Consider the following 10,908-nt stretch of genomic DNA (forward strand, 5'->3'; position numbering starts at 1 on the left):
AGACATTGCATTGAAATGCCATGTGGGTTTCTGATCTGCATTCTGTGTACAGAAATAGGGAGCCTGTTGTTCTGATATCGTGTTTACACAGGCTAAGGGTTACGTAAGATAGTAAGGAGATGGTTGGGCAATCTGACCCCTGGGATGAGGAGATCCTGAGTGGAGCCATAAAGTTCCTTTTGATCATATTGTCTAAACAACAGCTGACAAGAGATAGCTTGAAAAGAACACTGTTAACTGCCAACCAAATCTCACTATCTATCTCCCCCATCCTGCAGCTGTAGGTTTGACCAAGCCCTAATTGTTTATACATCTGAAATACAGGAGAGAGACACCTCAGGAATGGCTGAGTACAGGACTTTTGGCCCCTGGGGAGCAGAGGTCATTAAGTAAAGGGGGGCCTTTTGGGCCAATAAGGGCCTCCGCCTTTCTTGGTGTTGTCTCACTCACTTTACAGCTAACTTCTGTGTGGTGACTGGGTCCTTCTTGCAAGAATAAATACTTTTGAAAAGACAGTTTGGTTTCAGAGTGTCTCTTATGCAATGATGATGGTTTGTTAATTTTAGCAACAAAACACTAGCATCAGGACCCCAAGACTGTGTTGTTAAAGATGGAGTTTATTAAAGAGGAGATTGAAGACATGAGTGATCCAGAACCAACCAGAATAAAACATGAAGATACAGAGGAACAAAAAGGTTGGTTTCCATTCTTGATTCTTAAATAATTCTATGAATTAATAATCAGTATATGGATAAAAACCAATAGAGAAATGTATGCAAATGATCATAACCTTGTATATATCTGAACTGACCTTTCCAGATCAAAGATACATTATAATCACACAGATAGAGACCTGAAGTTTTTTTCTCTTTTTTTTTTCTCTCTGATTCTAACAGCTTAATATGTTTATTTCAGACCATCTGGAAGTGACGGAGCAAAGACAGAAACTAGATGACATAAAGAAACACTGTGACTTAAAAACTCAAGGAACAAAAGTAAAAAAGTTGCACTCCTGCTCACAGTGTGGAAAGAGTTTCCCAAAAAAAGCAAAGCTTAACAGACACATGAGAATTCACACTGGAGAGAAACCGTATACATGCACACAGTGTGGAAAGTGTTTTAATCAAGCATCAGGTCTCAGTGTTCATCTGCGCGTTCATTCTGGAGAAAAAACATTTAACTGTGATCAGTGTGGTAAAGATTTTATTTCATCGTCAAATCTAAAACAACACCTGAAAGTTCATTCAGATGAGAAGCCTTATGTGTGTTCTCTCTGTGGAAAGAGTTTTTCATGGCCGGAAAGTTTTAGACAGCACCAGAAAACACATAATGAAGTGAGAGATCATGTGTGTTGTGACTGTGGGAAGAGCTTTACTAGTTCTGTCTATCTGAAACAGCACCAAAGAATTCATACTGGAGAAAGACCTTACAAGTGCTCATATTGTGAAAAGAGTTTCACTCATTCTGCATCTCTGAAATATCATGAGCGAGTTCATACTGGAGAGAAGCCGTACTACTGTACTCAGTGTGAGAAGAGTTTCAGACATTCAACCGGTTTGAGTTATCATCTGCGCATTCACTCTGGAGAAAAGCCATATACATGCACTCAGTGTGGAAAGAGTTTTAATCAAACATCACATCTCAGGAATCATCTACGCGTTCACTCTGGAGAAAAACCATTTAACTGTGATCAGTGTGGTAAAGATTTTATTTCATCATCACTTCTAAAAAAACACCTGATAGTTCATTCAGATGAGAAGCCTTATGTGTGTTCTCTCTGTGGAAAGAGTTTTTCACGACTGAACAGTTTTAAACGGCACCAGAAAACACATAATGACGTGAAAGAGCATGTGTGTTGTGACTGTAGGAAGAGCTTTACAACAGCTGACACTCTGAAACAACACCAAAGAATTCATACTGGAGAAAAACCTTACAAGTGCTCATATTGTGACAAGACTTTCACTCATTCTGCATCTCTGAAATATCATGAGCGAGGTCATACCGGAGAAAAGCCGTACTACTGTACTCAGTGTGAGAAGAGTTTCAGAGATTCAAAAAGTTTGAGTTATCATCTGCACATTCACTCTGGAGAAAAACCATTTAACTGTGATCAGTGTGGTAAAGATTTTATTTCATCATCAGATCTAAAATCACACCTGATAGTTCATTCAGAAGAGAAGCCTTATGTGTGTTCTCTCTGTGGAAAGAGTTTTTCACGACTGAACAGTTTTAAACGGCACCAGAAAACACACAGTGAAGTAAAAGATCATGTGTGTTGTGACTGTGGGAAGAGTTTTACTAGAGCTGGTGATCTGAAACGCCACCAAAGATTTCATACTGGAGAAAAACCTTACAAGTGTTGTGACAAGAAATTTCACTCAGTCTGGATATCTGAAAGTGCATGAGCGAGTTCATACTGGAGAGAAGCCATACCACTGTACTCAGTGTGAGAAGAGTTTCACCCAATCAAAGAATCTAGTGACTCATATTAAAAAACAATGTTCTGTGTCACAGTGAGCAAATGAAACCTTATGTGTGTTCTCTCTGTGGAAAGAGTTTTTCATGGCTGATCACTTGTAAACGTCACCAGAAAACACATACTTTAATGAAGTGAGAGATCATGTGTGTTGTGACTGTGGGAAGAGTTTTACTAGAGCTGGTGAACTGAAACGGCACCAAAAAATTCTCTCTTTTATTTGTTAATGTACCAAATGCAGTTACTCAGATCTACTTCATTTTTTTACTTACAGTTATTCAGTTCATATGGTACATGTAATTGATTTCATTGCTTTAAAAATGAATCAATAGTTCTCTTACGAGAGGTTCTCTCGTACCGTGTAATATCTTACGCTATGGGGAAAACCTCTTTTCCACGAGATATTGAAGCCAAAAATTATCCTTAATTTTGAATCAATGTAAAACGCGTTGCAGCAGCATGCAGACATAGGCAAGACGGCTTGGGCGCCTATTGGCTGACCTGTGGAAACAGCAGTAGCCTATCGAGAGAGGCCCTGCGTGACGCCATATACACTTTGTCACGTCCCGCCGAAATAGGCGTGGCCTCGACCTATAAATATAGCTCGACAGGCTGATACAAACTGATTTTACATCTCTTCAGTGAAGTTCATGCATCGCTTGATCCGGAGTGAGAAGCCGCGCCGTTGAGAACAAGCCTTCTGCGGGACGAGCCGCTGAGTCTGAAGCCGCTGGCCTTCACCTCGCCGCCTTCAGCTGCCGTACCTGCTACGCTTTCCGGCATTATATATCCTTTTACCTCTGTTAAGAGTGTGTGTTCGCCGCCGCGACTTTTCCTCCAGTGGAAGCAGCCCACCTTTGCCCGCCCTCTGCTGGACGGCGTGCTTAGACGGTGCTACCCACTAAAGCCTGCCGTATGACTTCTGCCATGCTCAGTCGCGCTTACACCGCCGCTGGGCAGGCTGCGTCAGCACTGCACATTATGGCCATACTACAGATCTTCCAGGCCTTCTCCGTAGAATGGACGAGGAAGGACCGGAAGCTGTCAGCGTGCTGGATTTGAGAAGCGCTACAGACCTGGCTCTACGCGCTGCGAAATCTGCTGAACAGGCCATTGGACGAAACTTGGCTTCTCTCACCGTGGCTGAGAGACACCTTTGGCTGACGTTATCAGAGATGACGGACTCTGTGTTCCTCGACGCGCCCATCTTGTCAGCTGGCCTCTTCAGATCTGCCGTCAAGGATTTCGCGGACAGATTCGTTGAGGTTCAGAAAACGTCACAGGCGATGAAGCACTTTTTGCCGAAGCGCTCTAGTTCCGCAGCAGGTCGCTCGAAACAGCCGTCTGCTCGGAGCTCCCAGCCGCAACCGCAGCTCCCCGCCGCCGCTTCTCAGCGCCGCCAGGCCCGGGACCAGAGACCGCGCTCACGCTCTCTGACCAGGGCCCTCCACGCGGGCCCTGGTCAAAGATTGAGGTAACGCCCGAGGTCTCAAAAACTTCCTAGCCTCCCTAGGAAAACGACGGTGTTCAGATCAGCGGCCTGATTCAGTGTTCAGATCAGGCCCTCTGCGGCCTGATTTTCACCAAAACTTCTCGCTCGCTCAGTTCCAAACAATGCGACTGTTCCAGTGTATTTAGCAGTAAACAAGCCGGTACCACAGCCCGCTTGCCTGCACACAAACGCAGTTTTTATGGCGACCCAGATAAATCTCATAAAGAGTGTATTTTCTGGTATTCCGGCCACGGGCGATGGTGTTATGAGTGTAATAAAAATGCCCACGACACAGTGCTCATTCCTACACACAGACACAGCCCGCAGTGCAGGGCTCGTACAAATAAAATCGACTCATGTCGATTGTGCATTAAATGTAGTGAATGTGCCCACGACACAGTGCCCACAAACACTACACAATGCATGTCCCACGGTTTCTGTAAAAACGAAACCAACACACATACAGTCAGCCCAGGCCGACGGTGTTCTCAGTGCAGTGAGTGTGGCTGCTGTCCCGAGCCCACATTCCCTCACAGACATGCTAAACCCCACGGGGTTCGTCCCGCTCTCTCTCTCTCTACAAACTGTCATAGAGTAGTTGAGCGCGGTCAGGCTCCCCGCTGTGATCAGCGCGCCCCCCGCCTCGAACGCTGCAAACACAGTGTTTACTCTTCAGCACACTGGAGCTCTCCGATCGCCACTATGTTGCAGCCAGAGCCCAGATCTCATTCTACCCATGTCATCTGCGTTTCCTGCCTGGGTGAGGATCATGCGGCTCACGCGCTTGCTGACGGCATATGCCCTCATTGCGAGCTGATGCCTATGGTGACTCTGAGGACTCGCCTGGCATCTTTCTCGGAGCCTGCACTTCAGCCCGCTGTGGTGCCGCACCGTAAAAAGCGCCGTGCTCACCGCGCCCCCAAGCCTTCTCCTGCCCGCCAAAGCTCGCCGGTTCGCCCGCCAGCTTCGCCGGCATCGCTCGAGTCGCTCACCGACGGACAACGGCCGCCGTCCGCCGCCGCCATCGATGTCGACGAAACAGCCGAGGCCTGCTGTCCCATGAACTTCCCACTACTAATGTGAAGGCTGCGTCCTTCGAAGGCCGTATTTGAAGGCTGATTGGCCGCATTTGAAGGCCGATTGCATCACAGCGGCGCGACGAAGGATGTCGCAATTCAAAGACTGCATCTTCGAAGGCCGCATTTGAAGGCCGATTGCGTCACCGCGGCGCGATGAAGGCTGTCCCAATTCAATTTCGCATCCTTCGAAGGCCGTATTCAAAGGCCCGTTGCGTCATCGCGTCGCGACGAAGGCTATCCTGATTCAAAAGCGACCCCAAATGCACCCTTCGTTTCCCCGTGAAAGGAAGGATACATAAATGGATCCCTCGCAGCCTATCCTACCCCATAAGTCATTGCGCGCCGGTGACGACAGCATTTTTATTTAAAAAAGAACGACGGACGATTGTTCTTGTCGCCTAGCAACTGTGACAGCTATATGAGCGGGAGTAATATTTGAACTGCACTTTTTTATATTCAACTGGGTTTATATTCCCGTAGTGAAGCCCGGGAAGTCACACCTGTGGGGGGAAAAAAACAATCCATGGCGACGGTTGTGCAATCCGTCCCCTCAATTTATAAACTGTACTCATGAATTCTTAAACTGTTCCCTCGGTTTAACAAATCGTGCCCACGATGATTCAACCAGGCCACCTGTTTATGAGGGATACTTTGCATTGTGTTTAAACTTCATTTTTTTAAATGGATAATTTCTTAAATTTTCTAAAAATAATTAAAAAAGACATTTAGGCTTGTAACCTTTAAAGTCAATTTTTTTGGGAGGAAACAGTTCAGTATAATAGAATAAGCAATAAAAGACTAAACATATAAAAAGAAATATAGGCCTAACACAAACACAGGGTTAGGTTTTATTATATAAAAATAAAACATCCATAAATTATTTTATGATTAACTTACATACTGTGTTCAGTGAACTCATTTATAGTTATAATTATAAACACAAATAATAATAATTATCATTATTATTATTGTTAGTAGTACATTTAGGCTACATATTTAGAAGCTGCTTTTATCAAAAAAAGGAACAAAGCAATTCGTCAAATGTAAGTCAAAATACAGTTTAGACAATAATAATACAGGGCTAAGATTATCATAAATAAACACAAGATTATGACGCATATCCAAGTGTTTGTGCGGAGTGTGGAGCGCGCACTGCATGGCACAGAGGCTTGCATTTTTCTATCAACCGTGGAAACAACTTAAAATACTCTATCATTTCTGGTCATACAGAAAAGAATAATACATCATTCGCAACTACTTTTATTTGTGCAAAAACGAATGGACGCAAAAGTACACGGACCCAAGACTATCAAACTTTTTCTACAAATACATTATTTGAAATATTTACTTTTGCGTCCACTCGTTTTTCTTTTTTTTAACCCGCAATTGAAAAACGAAAAATGAACGGTTGTTAGGCTATTTTTAAAACGCAAATTTGAGCACCAAATTTTGAATTTGAACTGTAGGCCCTACACACCAAATGCTGCGAAAAAAAATAAAAAAATATTGACGTAGGCCTAATTTCAGGTTTTTATTTATGACTTTTTTTCCCCTTTATTAAATATTTGAAATATTCACAAATTAATATGGAAAATGTCGATTTTACTGGTTTTCTAAGGCCAAATTAGAACTTGGAAATTATATTCGAATTTGTTCGTTTAAAAGTGGACATTTCAAGCTTTGTATAGGTAGGCTTATAGGCTATATTTTGTTTTTAGTTCATTTTTGAGACTCGCTCCAATTCACGGAGATCATGAAAGCAAGCCTGATTCTTTTATTTTATTTTACAAAAGCACAAAGTTTTCTTGTTATTGTGAGTTTACAGAAATAAAATTGTGTATTTTTTATACATTTATGTTTACACATAAAAAAATATTGTGAGTAGGCTACAGTTTATAAACTGAAGGGACGGATTGCACAACCATCGCCACGGATTGTTTTTTTTCCCCCCACAGATGGAGGGGTTTTTCCCTCCATAATACGGGGATGAAATATATATTTTTCATATTCATCATTTAGCCTATTGTCCATTTATGCTACATAATAGAAAGAATACACTAGCCTACAAAATCGCATTAAGGTAGGCTATATAAGTGAACTTTTGAACCTTTATATCCCCATGTATGTTTTCTTTTCTTTTCATTACATTATTTACGTAAATTAACACCCAATACTTGAACAGTTTAAAGTGTAATCTGGCAATGCAGGAAGCAGCTTCTGAATTGGGACGCAGCAAACCAGGGCTGCGTTTCCCAAAAGCATCATAAGCCTAAGAAGATAGTTAAAACGATCGTACGAATGATCTTAATATTACGGTCTGTTTCCCAAAAGCATCGTAACTTAAGTAGCACTTGAAAATCATCGTAGATCTACGAGTGCTCTGGAGTAATAGTAAATCCCCAAGTGCATCGTACGAAGACAGAGTTATGAGGTCACCTGCAGGACAACCGGCACATTACACATTTAACTTTATTCAAGTGCAATGTGATTATAATATAAGGTTTTGATTGTACTTTATTGTACACTTTATTACTCGTTTTTTGTTTAAATGAATTTATAAATAAAATAATTAAAAAGGGCATAATACAACAACAAAAAAGGAAATAATTGAATCTAATAATTTTAATCTAAATTAAACGAATGAACAAAAAAAAAATAAAGTAAAAGTTGTAATGCTTCAAAGACTGGGGAAATAGGATGAACTAAAAAAATATGTCAATGACTTGCTGACATGCACGAAAACCAGCCATGTAGCCTGTTTCTTGGTTGGCCATGTGGTCCCATGTCAATACCACCACAAATGCCATCTGAAGCACTTGTGCCAAGTATTGACAAGGCCTTTTCTTCCTTTGCTGTGAGAACGGGGAATCATTGGTCCCACCACCTGTTTTATTAAATGTTGTCCTCTGCAGTGCCCCTTTCCTTTTAGCAAGGCTGGCAAAGTCCTGCCACTTCTTCCTGACCTCCTTCCCTGAACTTTTAATGCCCCTAGTTACAGTCGGTTTTGTAGAAATAATCTCCCAGATTTTTTGTTTTTGTTTTATTTGTATGACTGCCCTTAAACCTGCTGAATAAAATATGTTGTATAGCTCCACCTCCTCTAAAATGACATTAATCTGCTCTTTAAAAAAAAAAAATATATATATATATATATTTTTTTTTTTTTTTTTTTGGTTCAGCCAGTTTGCTGGTGTCTCCACCCATAGGTTTGTGCTTTTATAGATTATTGGCCTTGTAGAAAATGCACATCAGATGAAAACAATTAGGCTATACATTTCAAAATACAAGCGTGTGCTACAATAGCTGTTTATTCAATTATAACAAATGAATTATCAGGATGGCAGCTTTACTCTCGGTTGCTTGGTGCCAGGAGTAGTAATCGGGAACACCTGGTTGCGCAATTGAAATCCTACGAAGGCTACATGGTGCATCCTTCGAAGGACGAATAGGCTGCATCCTTCGAAGTCCGCGGCCTTCGGAGGATGCAGCCTTCACATTGGGGCACAGCTATAGTGTATTGTTGCTAGTGTATTATTGTATTTTGAATATTGGTGTTGGAGTTTAGTTCACAATGTGTGATTTTGAGCATGAAATTAACTGTTTTGCCAATTGTGTGTTAGGTGTGTTGGTGCGTTAAGAGTTTAGGAAATTTGTTAAAAGTATTGAAAAAATTGTCATAGCGATTGTAAAAAAAACTGTAACTGTGATCAGTGTGGTAAAGATTTTAATTTGTCATCAAATCTGAAAAATCACCTGAAAGTTCATTCAGATGAGGGGCCTGTAGGATCTGAGAATGAAACAAACACAAATGAATCTTCCAGATGATTTGTTAAAACATAATTCCACACAAAAACCTCAACTCCACACTCCAGACCCCAAATCAACAATCTAGGATCATAAATGAAGTGGACTCCAGCCAGTCTAAGCGAAATGGAAGCTTTAGCGTTAAGTTCTGCCAGGAAGACTCAATTGCTACGTCACTTATTACCTTCTCATCTATCCAATCGTGTCTAATACTTGCGGTATAAAAGACCGGTACTTACACATGTTTGAGTTCGCAGATGCTGGCGCTTTCATTTACCTCCATCCTCCCCACCACCTCCAAGATGGTTCCTTCCCCTCCATCCTCCCCACCACCACCAGGATGGTCCCTTCCTATACCTCCTAGAGGGTCGGCTGCGCCCCTGCCTTCGTCTTCAGGCAGGAAATGCAGAATCCGGACCCTCGGATTGCGAGCTATGGACGGGGCCTACGCCAAATAACTTTATTGCTTGCTGGGCTATCAATAAATGTATTTATTGTTACAGTGTTTATTCTCCCGAGCCTTTCTGGTAGAACTAGTGAACCCCCCAGCTATGTACTTTATAGCCATGAAAGCTTGTAAAAGATTATAGCTAAAGGAAGATGTCAACCATAGGTATTGTAAAAGACGGATTGGTTCGGGGATTGCACAGCTCTAGACCCACCAAAATAATGGCAGAGAATGTTTGATCCCAAGACAAAAGATCCAAAACAGACCTTCTTCTCCCTGAAACCTTTGAATGACCTCGCTTACAGGATTGAAATCCACAGAGAAACCCACAGAAATGCTTTTATATGATCAGAACGCACCAGATCACTCCAAATGCTAGATGGAGTTATAATCAAACATCATTCATCTGAATAATTCTATATCATGTCTAGAACTTATGTGACTATTATGCTTAAATCACATATAAATCATGCAATTGTTATAACTATTGGATGGTTGACTGAAAGTGTTTCTTGTTTACTATTTTATACTATTACTATAAGGTCCTATTCAATAATATTTGCTCCCACGGCTCTCGGTCCAGCCTGCTTCATAGCATCATGATGATAATAAAACTTTAATACACTCCACTACTTTTTAATTGTCAACATATTTTCAGCAGTCATCAAGCTTGTACACACTGGTCACAGACACAATGTACCCTTAATTTCCCCAAGCTTATTGCTCACTAAAACCTCCCACTGTCATCGTGTTTGCAGCCCATTACAAGTTTGATTTTGACGTGACATAAAGCTGTGATATCTAAGTGGTTGAGTTTTTTACTTTTTAATTAATCTTTCCATTAAAGCAACACCAAGGAACTTTTCCTCTGCGGTCGCCCTACAGGTTGGAAGCAGAATTGTCCATTACCGCTGACGTAAATAATTTAGCCTACCGCAGCCTACTGTCGCACGCGCACGCTCTCTGTTTATCCAGCACAGGCTTTGGGATCAACAATGGCCACAGACAAGGTAGAGTATGATGCATGATTATATGAAAGACATCACAAACGAAGAAAAACTATGTATGCCGTAAAGCAGTCGAATTTTGTAGTTCTTTTTGTGCTCCGGTTACTACCTGAAACCCGAAGTTACATAGTGCCAGTAAAAGTGATGCAGACCACGTCAGGCTATGGCAGACGTGTCATTTAACCTATTGTAAGTCGATGTACCATCACAAGGGTCTTGTAAATATATTATGAAGGTTGAAAAACTACATAGTGTTACTTTAACGCCATCAGTGTCTTCATTCAGACAGATGAGAACTCACACAAAAACAAGGATTTAGGCAGGATTTATTGCACAAACCAATCATATCCGATACATTTTCTCCTCTCAGGTGACTTTTGAAAAAAAAAATACTGTAACTGTAATTAGTGAATGTGAAAAAAAAAAAAATATATATATATATATATATATATATATATACATAAAATCCATATATTATATATGTATAGTTATTGTGTATTATTAATTATGATTTGATTAGTGTATTTGCTTCATAACAGTGCGGAGATTTACTGAATGCGGCCCCTTTAAGAAATATGACACCGCGCGCACTGACTGAGCAT

The 10,908-nt window shown here is 41.3% G+C and overlaps 1 pseudogene; it reads left to right on the forward strand.

The window, feature by feature from the left end:
• Positions 1–902: 902 nt before the first annotated feature.
• LOC143716524 (uncharacterized) lies at positions 903–2,517 on the forward strand (annotated as a pseudogene).
• Positions 2,518–10,908: the final 8,391 nt, after the last annotated feature.

This window comes from Siphateles boraxobius, unplaced genomic scaffold (assembly GCF_051911475.1).
Source record: "Siphateles boraxobius isolate OS27281-9 unplaced genomic scaffold, OSU_SipBor_1 6, whole genome shotgun sequence".
NCBI lineage: Eukaryota > Metazoa > Chordata > Actinopteri > Cypriniformes > Leuciscidae > Siphateles > Siphateles boraxobius.